Source organism: Phascolarctos cinereus, unplaced genomic scaffold, assembly GCF_003287225.1.
Source record: "Phascolarctos cinereus isolate Bilbo 61053 unplaced genomic scaffold, phaCin_HiC Scaffold_4;HRSCAF=312, whole genome shotgun sequence".
NCBI lineage: Eukaryota > Metazoa > Chordata > Mammalia > Diprotodontia > Phascolarctidae > Phascolarctos > Phascolarctos cinereus.
This window is the reverse complement of record NW_027555847.1, coordinates 487,073,010-487,089,509: the sequence shown is the minus strand read 5'-3', so window position 1 is coordinate 487,089,509 and position 16,500 is coordinate 487,073,010. Positions and strand designations below refer to the sequence as shown.

Sequence of the window (16,500 nt, the reverse complement as noted above, 5' to 3'; positions counted from 1 at the left end):
TCATTTTAATGAATTGGGGTGTTTTACATGTGATGCCAGAAGGACTGTAAGATGTTTGTTTTTTTGTTCATTTTGGACAGGACCTGTGATTTCTCCAAAGTAAGGGAACTACCTATATCTGAGCAGGTCATCATCTGGCCTGCAGCTTCTAATCTTAGAGAGTCACCTGGGGCATGAAAGGTTTAATGACTTGTTAAGGGCCACACAGTCAATAGGACTGGCCACCAGTCTGAGGCGGAACATGAGCCAACCCTATCTTCCTGACTCTGAGACCAATTTTCAATGAGCCCTCTCCTTATATATGTTTGTTTGCTTTAAGAAACCTAAGTTCATACTGTAGTCTCTCCTTTTACCTGTACTTGGCTTGTGTCTATTTGAAAACTCAACTGCTTTCTTAATCTGTCTCTTAAATCCACCCCTTGGTCTCACCATTGCCCATTTCTTATCCTCTGCCTAACCTTATGTCTCTGATTAACTTGTGAAATGCCTTCTTGAATGTCATAGTGCCACATCACGTCACATCTCTAGGTCATTTGGCCCTGTTTTTGTCTGTTTTTTTTGCCCTTAATCATTACTCTAAGATCTACTAATCTGTTTTCTTTGTCATTCTGTTTATCACAACAGAGTGATGCATCCTTTATTTTCTTGACCTCTTAAACTCTAGTTCTCACGAAGTTCCTTTTCTTTTTCATTTGTTATATTGTCAAACTTTCCAGACCTACCCTCTGTCGCATTTACTAAAAGCATGATCATCTCCTACTTTTACTGCTTAAACTTCCTCTTTGGCATTCCCATTTGTTCTCATTCTGACTCACTTCTGAGGTTTAAATGGGGTGGAATCCAGAGAACTCTGCCTGGTTATTGTTGGGTTTTGTTTTTTTTTTCCTCCTCAAAAAAAAAGTTACTGAAAAGGGGAATTCAGAAATGGGGGTCTTTTCTGAACGGAGATGGAGGAAATCCATCCTGTTTGCCTCAAAAGCCTTCTTTACTCTTCTTTCACTCCTCATTCTTACTCAAAAGAAGACTTCAAAAACTTACTCCACCATTTTGCAACCACAAGTTCCTTACCGATCACAATATTTTATCACCACAACTTGTCCTCTTAGTCTTTCTTCATCTTAACCAGTATTATTTCCTATTCCCTTTATAGGGTTCCTTCACTACTTCTGATCTCTCTAAATCTTAGTCCCACCATAGTTTCCAGGCGAAAACCTATTTTCCATTCCCCCACAGTACAAAGATCACAAAGGGATAAGTTTTTTACATTTATAGAAAAGAGTCATTTTGGCATCTTCCAGTCACTCCCTGTCCTCTTCTACCTGCAAAAAAGGTGACAAAATAATGGCAGCCAGTCTTTGACCAGATTGGTCTTGAAGATGAGACTGTCTAAGGAACCCACCCTCTTCCACACTTCTTTTTCCACTTTCATGTACATCCTCCTTGATTCTTTTTTAAATATTTATTTTTAGTTTTCAACATTCACTTTTATAAGATTTTAAGTTTTTAATTTTCTCTCTCTCTTTCATCTCCTCCTCCCTGAGACAGTGTGCAGTCTGATATAGGCTATACATGTAAGATCATATTAAACATATTTCCACATTAGTCATGTTGTAAAGAAGAATTAGAACCAAAGAGAAAAAATATGAGAAAGAAAAAAAAATTAAAAAAGAGAAAATAATATGCTTCAATCTGCAATCAGACTCCATAGTTCTTTTTCTGATGTGAATACCATGTTCCATCATGAGTCTTTTGGAGTTATCTTAGATCATTGCTAAGTCTATCGACGTTAGTCATCGCACAGTGTTGCTGTTGCTGTGTACAATGATCTCCTGGTTCTGCTCGTTTCACTCAGCATCAGTTCATGCAGATCTTTCCAGATTCTTCTGAAATCTGGCTGCTCATCATTTCTTATGGAACAATAGTAGTTTATTACATTCATATACCACACCTTGTTCATCCATTATCCAATTGATGGGCATCCCCCCAATTTCCAATTCTTTGCCATGATAGAAGGAGCTGCTATAAGTATTTGTGTACATATGGGTCTTTTCCTCATTTTTATGATCTCTTTGGGATACAGACCTCAAAGTCATCCTCCTTAATTTTTTTTTTATCTTGGATAAAATATGCAGAACAAAGTCTACTAGATTTTAATTATTTCCCTTGCAATCTAGTTCTATAGATCAGTAACTGGCTGTGGCTGACTATACTTTGAGAAGTTATTCAGACCAACTTTGGGACATTACAGAATAGGTCTTTCTGCATTAGAAAGATTCAAGCTTTGCTACAGATATTTAAAGAAACAATTACTACTTCCCCAGGAATATTATCTTCAGCAGAATTGTAAATGGATGACATCGTTTCTATGTCAAGTGAAAGGCGGAGGAAAAAAAGAAAAATCTAAGATACTCTCTCTATGTAACAGTGATTCACCACAAAGCAACTTTGCACATATGAAAAGCAAGCTTTAGAACCCTGTAGGAGTCAACGCATTCATGTCCCTTGGTTTGATGTTATGGGTTCACAGAGATTGTTTCTTTTCTTCCATCACAGGGAGGTTGATCTTAGGTGGCTTGAAAGCTGCTGGGTCTTCTGCAGTTCTAGTAGCCTGAACCCAAATAATATCCATTGATGATGGCTTCTGAGTACCTCTGTAGGACTGGACACTGAAATCCGAGTCGGATTTCCGAAGGGTTCTTGGTCCAAAAAGGCTCCATTTCTCAGATGAGGGTTTGTCTCTATCTCCATTTCCAGAGTCCATGCTGCTGACATCTAGGCGATAAGGAAGTAGAAGATCCATGAGTAAACCAGTCTCCTAAGCTTTTGCTTGGGAGAAGAATAGAGTGTACTACTTGAAGAAGACTAGGTTGAAGAAGTCAGTCTTATCTTCTTTTGTCATTTCATTTTGCAACTTTATTTATGGACTGCCTCTGCCACACAGTGGTACTTGGTTTCTTCTGTGGTGAGGCCTTTATGGGGAGTGTATCCTGCATCTGTCAACCCTGCCTGCTGCTCAAAGCAGTAGATGCTCTCTTGTGTTTGTTTTGTAATCAGAGAATTCATGATGACTTGCATAGCCTTGGCCTTTACCACTGGGGCCTTGTTCATGTGGTCACTGGAAGCTGAGGAGGTTATGGAGAAACTATTTTCTCCTTCCTCAGGCTTGGAAAGCTGTTGGTACTTCCAATCTGGGATGACCGGCTTTTTCCACAGAACCTTACTGCACATGTCAGATGAAGTCAGAATTATCAGTGTGGGATCCTTCAGGACATTATCATAACTGAATGCCCGACGATGCATTCCAGTTGGCAAAGACATCTTGCCTAGAAGTCCACCTGTACTGTATTCAGTAGCAGGCACATCTGGCACTCTGGATATTCCATGAAAGACTGTGATCCAGGTGTTCCTCTAGATAGATATCCAGAACTCTGATTCCCATGGCGAAAGTCTATGGAAGTTATGCAGATAGGACAAAGATGTCAAAAGGAAACATTCTGCAGCTAGTGATGAACTAGCAAAGAAAGAGCCCTAAGTAGCTCTCATGCAGAGGCTCTACAGACAGCTGGGTTTCTGTAAAGAGGGGGGTGGGATGGAGGAAAGGGGAGACAGAAAGAGACCGTCCGCAGCCAGAGGCTCCACCACAGACAGGAAGCCGAGACTAGCAAGGCTCTAGGCCCCTGTCACTCCCTAAGTACCGAAGCATGGGGTGGACCAAGGCCGTGAGGCAAGTAGCGCCAAGACCCAGACAGACCTCAACTAGGAGAAGTAAAGTCCATCCTCCTTAACTCTTAATACATCTAGCTAGTTCTGGACATCTCGAGATGGTTGTATCAGAGTCAGTATGTCTAAAACTAAACTCATTATCTTTTCTGTGCCCTGAAACCAATTTCTTCTGACTCCCCTATTAATTATCTTACCATCCTCATTGTCAGCTAAAACTAAAATCTTGGAAAAATATTGAACTCTTCCTTCTCCCTAAGATCCTATACTCAGTCACTTAAAAAATTCTATCAAGTGCATCATGTTGAGGTTTTTTGGTTATTTGTTTTTGCTTTTTTAGAGGCAGCTAGGTGGCACAGTGAATATAACGCTGGACCTGATGTCAGAAGACCTGACTCAGAATCTAGCCTCAGGTACTTACTAGCTATATAATTCTGGGAAAGTCACAACATCTGGTTGCCTGAGTTTCCTCATCTATAAAATGGAGATAATAATAGTACCTACCTCCTGGGGTAATTGTGAGGATAAAATAAGATAGTATTTGCAAAGTGCTATGTAAACCTTAAAGTGCTATAAAATGCTAGTTGTTATTATTATCTGTTGACTAGTTTTGCTGAATTTTTTTTCTTCTTTCTCTTTAAAAAAAATCTTTGTTTTAGAGGATGGCAGTCTGGAGGTCTGGGGGAGGAAATATGTAGGCAGGAATAAATATGTAGGCAATGTATAAGTCTTTTTTTTTTCATTCTATTGATTTTGTCTGCTTTACACTTCTCATTTCTCACAGTGCCATGATCCTAGTTCAGTCCCTCATTACTTCCCACGTGAAATAATGAAATACTTTGCTAAATTACTTGGTTTATTCTTCTTCAGTCTGTCCTACTCACTATTACTGGAATAATCTTCCTAAAGTTTTGATCATTCATTCTTATGCCCTAAAACCTTTAATAGCTCTCTATTACCTATCAGAAACTTCCAGACTCCTTTTCCTCAATGACCTCAAGCCTCAATTCTCACCTCTTCTTTGCTTAAACCCTCCAGGACAGTCAGTCTAATCTACTGAGTGGCCCAGGAAAACTGTTAATTCCTGTTGCTCAGACTTGTCTCATGCCATTCTCTCTGCCTGAAATATGTCACCCTCAAAGAATCATAGAATATCAGAATCGGATAGGACCTCAGAAGCCATCTGGGTCTGCCTCTCCACATTAATTTATACTTCATTCCTCTCCCTCTACATCCTGTCTCCAACTATGAGATCCTATCCCTGCTTTAAGGCTGAGCTTAAATGCTGTTTTATCCATGAAGCCTTCCTGGATCCCTCACAGCTGTGAGTGATTTCTTCCTCTCCTCAACCCTCAGAATACTGGTTTGTACCTTTCTTTTGACAATTTCCCCCTCTATTCCTTACCCTTTTTCTTTGGAAATTTTGTTTTGTTGCTTAAAGGAGCTAGAAGCTTCTTAAGAGGCTCCACCCCCCCCACCCCCACCTTGCCTGCAGTCCTGATCTTGAGGCAGTATTGTGGTCACATTAGAGTATCCCTCCAAAACTTCTATATAAGCTAGATCAGAGGTGGGGAACCTGTGGCCTCAAGGCCACATGTGGGCCTCTAGGTCCTCAAGTGTGGCCCTTTGACTGAATCCAAACTTCACAAATCCCCTTAGTCAAAGGATTTGTTCTATAAAACTTGGAGTCAGTCAAAAGGCCACACCCAAGGACCTAGATGTGGCCTTGAGACCACGGGTTCTCCACCCCTGAGCTAGATTGTAGACCACCATCTGCCACGTGTTACAGTTGTCTAACACAGCTTAAACTCTCCTCAGGAATGTGTTCTCTCAGGACCTACTACAAGAACTTTTAGAGGTTGTAGTTGGCATTTAGTGAACAAATGGTAGAATCATTGACTATTAGAATTAGAAGGGACCTTAGAAGACCTGTAGTCTGTCTTCTCACTCAGTGGATGAAGCCCTTTTATCTTTGGCTCATACACTTCCCGTGGTAGGACCTCATTTCCTTATGAGGTAATCCAGTCCAGACTCAGTATTTCTTAAGTGTCTAAGAAAGTAGGCATCAGCAATTCCCCCTATATGTCCTTGACATTTTGATACTTTTCTGTGTGCCATTTTGCTAGGTGGCACAGTGGATAGAGTGTTAGGCTTGGAGTCAGGAAGTTCTGAGTTTGAATCTTGCCTCAGATGCTTACTACTAGCTGTGTAACTATGGGAAAGTCACTTTACTCTCTCAGCCTCAGTTTCTTCATCTGCAAAATGAGGATAATAGCACCTGTATCACAGAGTTGTGAATATCAAATGAGGTGACATGTGTAAAGCATTTTTTAAATCTGAAAGAGCTATTAATAAATGCTATTATTACCATCTGATTGAATGAAATAAGTGTTTCATGGTAGAATGTTTTTTTTGTAGGCAGTTGGGGTGAAGTGACTTGCCCAGGGTCACACAACTAGTAAGTGTCAAGTGTTTGATCTGAGGTCCGATTTGAACTCAGGTCCTCCTGACTTCAGGGCCAGTGCTCTATCCACTGTGCCACCTAGCTGCCCCCCATGGTAGAATTTTAGTCTCATATTTGAAAGGGGAACTTATATATGCACATGTATACACACTTTCATTGCTTCATAAATGCTAAACAATAACCTATGCCCTTTGGCTGATCTTTCCCATTTCTCAGACGTATGTAACCAGCATGACAAACTTGACAGGCTCAATGAAATTGTGAAGCAGAAATAGAAATCTCTGGGTTCCTTTTTTTTACATGCTAAACCAGTAATTCTGGGGAGACAGGGTAAGGGGGAAACACAACAGCTTAACGAATTGGACACAGACCATGATTATGAAAATGGGATTTTTACATGAAGAGAAGATAGCAGAGGTAATTTTCCAGAATTGTAGCCAGTCACAGTACATGAAGCCGTCTCGCTGGCGTTTAAGCTGCAAATGGTAATTTTCCAACACCTGTTATCTGTCAGGATCAAGTACACTTCCAAGGTAACCCTTCATAAAAGGCATGGAATTTTCCCCCCCATGTTCCTGACCCTCTTTCCTTGGAAATTTTGTTGTGTTACTGAAAGAGGCTGGAGACCTCTAAAGTGGCTCCACACCCTCCCTTGCCTGCAGTTCTGATCTTGAGGCAGTATTGTGGTCACATTAGAGCAGCCCTCCAAAACTTTTATATAAGCCAGATTCAAGTTCTGGAATGTGTTTTTCTAATATGACAGCACAGAGAAGAGCTATGGAATACAGGCAGAGCAGACAGGACTGGGCAAATACTGAGGGGGATCATCCCAGCCCTGCGCACTGTGTCACAGGTCATTCACTCCAACCAAAGGCGGCCTTGGTAAGAGCAAATTTGGCCTGTCTTGACTGCCCCCTTCCAGCTGCTGCACCTTAAGATCCCTTAAGCCACCCTCCCTCCATTTTTTTTCCTCTCTGATGAGTGACCTGCCTTGCCCTATTTTCCCAGCTGCTGCTAAGCCCAATGGCACTCTGTTCGCAGGCTGTTCAGCCAACTGGCAGTTGAGTCTGCTCACCCTTGTTGTACTGATTTCTGGCTCCCCAGCTCTGATTGACTGGGGCCAAATCAACTCTGTGCTTCCCAGAAAACTGGAGCAAGTGAACCCCTACCCCACCCCCTCCAAGCAATCCCTCAGCTTAACATCCTTCATCATAGAAGTAGGAGGGAAGATGACATATAAATAGATACTGCCCTTGCTTCCTGGAAGGCTTGCCCTGACAGTGGTATCCTAAAATTTAAAATAAAAGTTAAAAAATAAGGACAAATCTTTATTTGCAGGGGCAACAAAAGAAAGGAGGTTTTCCTAGACCAAAAAAGGAGGCTACCCCACATCTAGGCTTAACTGGCCCTTGAAACTAGCTTCCTGATCAGTCACTTGCTTCTATTCTCTTCCCATTCTAATCCAACCTTAAACACAACTGCCAGATTAATCTTCCTAAAGCAGATTAACGCTCCTTTTTAAAAACTTTCAGAACCTACCTTTGCCCGTGAAGTAAAATCGAAACCACTCAATGTGGCATAGATAGCATTCTACAATGTGTCACCAACTTGTCCTTTCACCTTTATCTTTCACTAAATAAATTTCCTATACATTTCCATTAGATTACGTGTCATTCCCTACATGAGTCCTGTGCTTTCAAGTCTCCATACCTTTGTTCGTGCTATGCTCTCTACTTGGATGTCTCTTCTGCACTGCTTTAAATCACAGCCATCCTTGCAGGCCCAGATAATTCTTCCTCCAATATGAACTCTTTCCTGATTCCTCCCTGTTACCATAAAAGCAAGTGTATCCTTCCTTTGAATCCTACTAGTACTTTCTACTTAGCATAATCCAACTTTTTACTGCTACTATCTTTGTTTTGATTTTATTCCCCCTCTGGCATGGTGTGGAGATGACCCTAGCTCCTCAAGGCTGCAACAGTGGCCTAATCTCAGGCAAGGTCTACCAGGCAGGAAAGGCTTCAGGTGTGTTCCTAAAGACAGACTGGGTCAGTCATGGAGAACCAGCATAATGAAGTATGGAAAGGTTCTTCAGCTCAGCAGAAGTTTGCTTGATCTAACTGACGAATTCTTTGGCTGTGGCATTTCATGACATTGAACTGTAAGCTCTTTGAGAGCAGGGAGTCTTATTCATTTTTGTATCCCATGCAAAATGTCAACTTTATGAGTTCAGATTCGATGTTTGATTGAAATGAGATACACGTAAGCAATAGAACAGATAATAAAACGAGATTTACTTAGCCCAAACACAGAAAGTATGTGCACCAAGGATTCAGTGGCATGTGGCCTCTACAGATGTGATGCCTCTCTCATCTTTACATGGAAGTGCATCTGGTCAGCAGGGCAGGATGTAGCCTTCAGACATCCACTAAATAAGAGAGCCCTCCACCAACTACATCCCTCATGATGCTCCTAGGTGATCCCAAAGCCATCTCAACATGACCAGGGACTACTAAAAAGATTAGTCTAGGAAGGCACAGTTTTAGCCTTCCCCTTCCCCAAGTCAACCAAGTTGTGCTTTTCTTTAGCTTTTTCTACAGGGGAAGGAGAAGGAAAAGAGAGCAGAGAACCCTGGTAGACTTTGGTCCTATCACACATCATATTAAATATTAATATGTATGTGTCTCTTATCTTCCCTACTGAATTGTAAACTTTTTTTTTTTTGGCTAGGCAGTGGGGTCAAGTGACTTGCCTAGGGTCACACAGATAGTAAATGTCAAGTGTCTGAGGCCGGATTTGAACTCAGATCCTCCTGACTCCAAGGCCAGAGCTCTATCTACTGCACCATCTAACTGCCCCAGGATTGTAAACTTGTTGAAGAAAGAAAACATATCTTGTATTTCTTTCTATAACCCATAGCATCTATAATAATTCCTTATACAGAGTAGGCAATAATAAATGCTTATTGAATTGAATTCAACAAATGCCTGTTGAACTGAGTTATTGGTTCAATGAGTTAATTTATCAACAAGTATTTATTGAACACAAATCATAAAGGAAATTACTCTTATTCCTGTCCTCCTCCAAGATCTGGAATCTTTTAATATCTGAGGATAAGCATTTCGGGGAGGGAATTAGTGAGGTGTTTTGGATATTTTGTTTAAATGTTATGATATTTAAGGGAGGGATATGAATATTTTGTTTAGATGGTTATGATATTTAAGGGAAGGATGTGATGAGTTGAAGAGTGATACTTACTAAAGGTCAGCCCAAAGTACTTCAGGGAGGTCACCTTCATCCTTAATGGGGCCAATATGTGCTCAAGCTCTGTTATAGGGCAGGATTCAGAGCACAGGATTGTACAAGGGCAGAGAAAATGTTTTTACAGAATTATTCTTAATATAAAAGGTTTTGAAAGCAGAATCACAATAATAGTTCCTTTGAACCATTTGCTGAATGAGAATGGAACCAGATTATAGATTCCTTCATTATAATGGAGTTCCTAACAATGAGAATTTACCTTTATATTTTTCTATATTATTTAAAGTCATTATTTTTTTCTTCATGGTAGCATGGTATAATAAAATGGTTTCAGAACCAAGAAGACCTGGGTTCAAACCCTGCCTCTGATACATATTAGCCTGCTATCCTCAGGCCAACTCTGTAATAATGTATTTCCCAGAGAAGAAATCAGCCTGTATTAACAGAGGTGATTTCCTCGACCCAGAGTTCTTTATACCAATGAAATTGTGGGTCCAGACTCTATCCCCTCTTTTGCCCCATAATAACCTTTTGAAGTTGTTAATCCTCAGAGCAAGGACTGCTCTTTCTTTGTAATCTCAGACGGAGCTTAGCCCAGTGCCTGGCGTAATAAGTGGTTAAAAAATGCTTTTGGAATTGGTTCATTGCGTCACATAGAACCAAAGGTTTCCACAAGGTCGTGGTTATCAGTAGTGGAACTGATAGGTCTTAGAAAGCTTTGGAACCATATCTTATGAGGATTGTTTGAAGGAGCTGGGGATACTGCAATTGGAGAGAGAAGAGTTAAAGAAGATATGTTCGTGGTCTTCTGATATCATATAGAGATGTAAATATGTAATGAAGAATATGTAATATGTAAAAGAAGGAATTGAATTTTCTCTGCTTGACCTCTGAGGGCAGAGTTAATGATGAGTGGGAAGTCAGAGGGAGGATGATTTCACCTTACCATCCACAAAGAGCTCAGTTTCACTCAGTAAAGAAAATTCCAAAAGTTAGAGTAGTCCCAAAATGGAATGGGAATGGACTGTGCCAGGAGGTAGAGAGTGTGCAGGTCACCTGCCTCCATGTTGCCCTTGGTGCAACCAGTTAAGTATCAGGGCCCAGTCAGAGTCCCTTACAATTTTTTTATACTCAGGTTATCAGGAAACCATGACAACATTTTGATCCTTAGTCCCCAGCACTAATTAAATCATCAGGGTGGCTTCAATCACTTCTAAATAAAAACTAGCCCAGTCCAAATAGAGGAGAGCCTTAGAAAATTGATCCTCAGACCCTGTCTAATCGTACTTGGCAAGACTTTATTACAGTTAAGTTTGAATTACAGTACAGTATGTACCTGAAGTAAGTAAAACGAGATAAGTTAAAAATCTTCTATAACTTACAAAAAACAAATTCAGCTTGATCATTCCTCCAATTAAACCAAACTAATAAAGGTTTAAGGTTATCAGATGGTTAAGGAGGGCCTGACGTAGATAAATAGGCTGCTCTCTCAAGAGATAACATTGTACTCATTATGAAAAATAACCAAATAGATTCACCAACAGAAAAAATGACATCAAAATGGCACTTTGATCCCTACACAAAGAGAGAGCATATGAACAAATATTTCCTCTTTGTAATTAGGGACAGGGTTTCAGGTATATAAAATTAAACTCTTAAGATGGAGTATACTTGTGACAGCAAATTTTTATTGACACTAAACAAATCTTTTAGAATATTTAATTAGTATCACAATGACCAACCACAATTCCAGAGGACTAAGAAGGATACAGGCTGCCTTCCTCCTGACAGAGGTGATAAACTCAGAGTAGTTTGAGACATAATTTTTTGGGACATGGCCAATGTGTGAATTTGTTTTGCTTGACTTTACATGTTTGTAATAAGTTCTGTTTTTCTTGAATTCTCAAGGTGGGGGGAGAGGGGAAGGAGGAGGTTGGAGAGAGAAGGCAGATCTTGATCTGAAAAAAATTAATTTAATTAAAAAATAATATTTGATCAGGATGCATTTACTGTTAAGCAGTAGATACAGAATTAGTAAGGCTGGAGTTCAAACCCTATGTGAGACACTTACAAACTCTGTGAAACTCTAGGCAAGTCACATAGTCTATCAACCTCAGTTTCTTTATCTGTAAAACAAGTATAATAATGACACCTACCTCATGGGGTTGTTGTGAGGATCAAATGAGATAATAAAAGTAACATGCTTTGCATATCTTAAATCACTACATAAATGTTACCTATGATTAGTTATTATTATATTCTGATACATAACACCATAATCTCAGATGTCCTGAAGACAAAGGCATGTATTTGGCACACCTGATGAAATCTGACTCTTATTTTAACATGAATAACATCTGCCATGGATGCTAATCATACCCTTAAAAACTTTTGGCAGACAGAGGAAATTTCATTTCACCTTGGCAGTGCTACAGTCTATCTCCCAGAGAAGAACACACGCAAGTGATACATGAGATAGGGTGTCCTAAAAAAATCTTAGCTCAAAAGTTGTGGGTTGCTTTAATAGATTAAAAACTGCACTAAGACTTTTGGGACATGCTATAAAAATACAAAAAGTCAGTCAATAACTTGTAAATTCATGATTATAATGTCAAAGGCAGGATTCTTGTAGTTCACTTTCTCTATTAAAATAACAATGGGGGCAGCTAGGTGGCACAGTGGATAGAGCACTGGCCCTGGATTCAGGAAGACCTGAGTTCAAATCCGGCCTCAGACACATAACACTTACTAGCTGTGTGATCCTGGACAAGTCACTTAACCCCATTGCCTAGCCCCACCCAAAAAATCTAAAATTCTGTAACTAAAATACAGACCTTCCAAAACAAAGTGATGCTTCTTACAATGCATGTATCATTAATTTGCTTTGCAGATCCTTTCTTATAAACTGTTAAAAAGATCAAACTCAGAAGATGTAATAAAAGAATAAATTTCACAGAATAACATTAACCATAGTACAACTTCATTCATTTGGGTTTCACTAACTGGGAATAAGTCATGAACCAACTTGCTCTTTTGCAGTAAAGGGTTCCTACGCTCACTATAAGTTCACATAATGTCTTCTAATTATTTTTCTGACCTCTCCATTCCTGATATCACAGTACCTAATAGCTATTCAAATACTGACTGATTTCATCCCACAGTCATTTGGCACATGTTTGGAAGGGGCATTGTAGCTAAGGCTCCACTCTGGTAAATATATAGACCAATGGGCCTGGAGTCAGGAAGTTCTGAGTTCAAATCAAGCCTGGAATATTTAGTAGTTGTGTGACCATGGGCAAGTCACTTTAACTCTGTCTGCCTCAGCTTCAACAGTAAAATAGGGATAGTAATGGCAACTACCTCCCAGGTAGGGAAGAATCAAATGAGATAATGTTTATAAAGTGCTTAGCATGGTGCCTGGCACATAACAGTTGCTCAATAAAGCCTTCCTCTCTGTATATTCCCTTCTGTTCCTTCCTCCCTTCCTATCTGCCTTCCTTCCTTCTTTCCTTCATTTCTTCCTTCTTTCCTTCATTTCTTCCTTCTTTCCTTTATTTCTTCCTTCCTTCCTTCTTTCCTTTACTCCTTCCTTCCTTCCTTCCTTCCTTCCTTCCTTCCTTCCTTCCTTCCTTCCTTCCTTCCTTCCTTCTTTCCTTCCTTGTTCCTTCCCTTCCTGCTTCCCTTCTCTCCTTTTGGTTTAGGGTACATGGGATCATGTCCTTAGAGATTTAAAGTTGGAAGGAATCTTTGGGATCATCTAGTCCAATGTGCTCCAATAGATGAGAAAACTAAAGCCCAAAGAACTGAAGCGATGGAAATTCAAACCTAGATCCTCCTAATCTAGCTACCTTTCCGTGGTGCTGTGTCTTAGCTTTGGACCATGGGTAGGGTGCAGATATACTGAAGAGTAGGGATGGTATTTTGCGTTGGTGGAACATCAGGAGCAAAGCATGATGGGAGATAGTGAGTAGGTTCGTATAGGGGAATAGTGGTAGAAAGGTAGATTGGAGGCAGATTATAGAGGGCCTTGAATACCACTGATGAAAACAGTTGAGCTGTGTCCCATTTTATTTTTTTGTCAGAAAGCAGTAGAATTAAATTAAACCTTTTGTTATGTTTTTCATTGTTAATTACATACTTCACCTCATCCAAAGTGTCCTGTGCCTCTGCACCGGCTGCCCTTCCTTACCTCCCCAACCCCCATACCTATAATTCACTTTCTACCCACCTCCACCCCTCACCTCTGCTTCTTGGAATCTTTGGTTCCCTTCAAAACTCAGCTTGGTCACCTTCAGCATGAAGCCTTTGCTGATTCCTGCCTACCTAGCTTCTAGTGCATCCCTCCCATACTACCCTGCGCTCATTTCACTTATATTTTATGTATATTTTTATATGTCCATGCTATCTCCCCCATTAAAATGTATGCTTCTTGAGATTAGGGACTGTTTTATTTTTAATCTCCAGAGTTTAGCACACTGCCTAACAGATAATAATAATAATAATAATAATAATAATAATAATAATAATAACTACAATAACTAACCTTGATATAGTTCTTTAAGATTTCCAAAATGATTTACAAATACCTCATTTGATCCTCACAACAATCCTTGGAGGAAGGTACTGTTATTATCTCTGTTTTACAGATGAGGAAACTGAGGCAGACAGAGGTTAAGTGATTTGCCCAGGGTCACATAACTAGTAAGTAGCTAGGGCTGGATTTGAATTTAGGTCTTTCTGACTTCAGGCCAGTATTCTATCCATTTATTAACTGCTTGCTAATTGATTGAAAGGTTAACTAAAGCTCAACTACTCCCACTCCAAATAAACATCTAGCCTACTCTATGAACAGATTTTAAGTATAGATCAGGAGTTCTTAACCTGGGGTCCTATGAAGCTGTTTTTTTATAACCATATTTCAATATAATTAGCTTCCTTTATAATACCATGTATTTTATTTTATGACTTTAAAAACAAATTTCTCAGTAAGGGTCCAGAGGCTTCACCAAGGGGGTCCATGTTACCAAAATGGTTAAAACCTCTTGGTATATATAGTGTAATGAAATAGACACTGCTAATTACATAGTCCACTTAGAATTTTGCTAGATACAGAAGCTCAAGTTACCACATAGAAAATATTATGTAACTCTGGCTTGACAGATTTGGTTTCATTAGTACAGTTCACTATTCACATTCAGGTTCTGTTACTGCCTGTGTAACATTGGGCAAAGTCAGTTAACCTCTGTGGGTATTAGTTTCCTTATGTGTAAAATGAGGAGGGTTGACTACATTATCACTATGGTTCCTCTTAGTTCTAACATCCTGGTCCTCCATGAGTCTATTACTGGTAGTAGGTTGTCCCAATCAATTACCAGTCAACAAACATTTTAATGCCTACGCCATGGCCAAAACCAGTCTTTGCTCTCAAGGAGCTCATGGTCTAGTGGAATGAGGCAGCAAGCAAACAATTATGTATAAACAAGATGTAGATAGGATCAATTGGAGATTACCTCTGAGGGAGGCACTAGGATTAAGGGGGATTGGCAAAGGCTTCTTGCAAAAGATGGGATTTTAACTGACTTGAAGAAAGCCAGGGAGGCCAGGAGACTTAGCTTCACAGAGACTGGAGATGGAGTGCTTTGTACAAGGGAGAACAAGGAGGCCAGTGTTACTGGATCATAGTGTACATTGAAGGGACTAACTTGTAAGAAGACAGAAAAGGTGGAAAGGAAACAGGCTATAAAGGGCTGGGGCAACATCACACAAAGTTGAGTCCCTATGGACAATAATAACCTCCTAGATATCATTTCTTAGTGATTGCCAGTTCCACCCCATCATACCTGCTCCATCCCAGTGATTCTGAACCCCTAGTTGCCATTGTTCAAATCCTGTTCTCCATCACCCACTGGCTACTCCCTTATTCTCCTCCTCCTCATCCCAGTACCCCCAACCTTCCGCTCTAAAGCTACCTTGCCTGTGCTCTCTGGAATGCCTGTTCCATAGATAACAAGTAAAAGTCTTACCATCTGTCCATATTCAGTCAACTTCAGGGGCTCTATTACCTTCATAACCTGGCCCCTTCCTACCTTTCCAGTTGTCTTATACCTTCCTCCCCTCCATATACTCTGTAATCCAGGGACGATGGTCTTTTTGCTGTTCCATGCACTCCCATCTTCCCTCTCTGGGCATTTTCACTGTTTGTTTCCTATGACTGTAATGCTCCCCCTCCTTATCTCTGCCTCCTGGCTTCCTTCAGGTCTCAGCTAAAGCTCCACCTTCTTTTCTAATCCTACTTAATCTTAGTGCCTTCCCTCTGCTAATTATTTTCAATTTATCATATATATATGTATATGTGTGTGTATATATATATATATATATATATATATATCTTAGTTGTATACTTACCGTACGTACACACAGACATGTGTGTGTGTGTGTATATATGTACATATATACATATATATATGTATATATGTACATATATATATATATATATATATATTTATATTTGTCTGTGAGCTCCTTGAGAGCAGGGACTATTTTTTGCTTTGCTAAGTGATACTGCATGGCCCTGGTCAGATAACTTAACTTCTCAGTATACCAGGCAACTCTCTAAGATTGTACATTGCAAAGAAAGTACTGATCTGTATTATTGGTAGTGGAAGTTTCCCCATGTCAGTTAAATCACTGATCCAGTACCCATGCTCCCTATCTCCCATGTTCTTATCATATTGTGTATGTTCCAAAAAAATCTGTATTAATCAAGATGATATTTTAAATGTTACCAGGGAAACTTCACCTGGTGAGAAGCAAATAATTTCCTTTCCATTTATGCTAAACCATTTATCTGTTTCTATAAATCCAGATCTTTACATCAATTTATTGGCAAATATGTGTAACACCTGATAACATACTATATGGAGGGTGCTATGGAGGCTTTAAAGAAGGATGAGATCTACCTGGTCTCTGACTTCACTGACTGATGTAGCTGAGCAGATAAGACACAGAGAGAGAACTGACAATAGGCTATATGTCTTAAAGGCCAAATAAATGGT

The 16,500-nt window shown here is 39.8% G+C and overlaps 1 protein-coding gene and 1 pseudogene across 8 annotated transcripts in view; one reads left to right on the top strand and one right to left on the bottom strand.

The window, feature by feature from the left end:
* The window catches only part of SPIDR (scaffold protein involved in DNA repair), a 551,334-nt gene that overhangs the window by 340,703 nt on the left and 194,131 nt on the right, over window positions 1–16,500 (top strand). The window lies entirely within an intron of this gene.
* On the bottom strand, window positions 2,468–3,333 carry LOC110212510 (putative monooxygenase p33MONOX pseudogene; annotated as a pseudogene).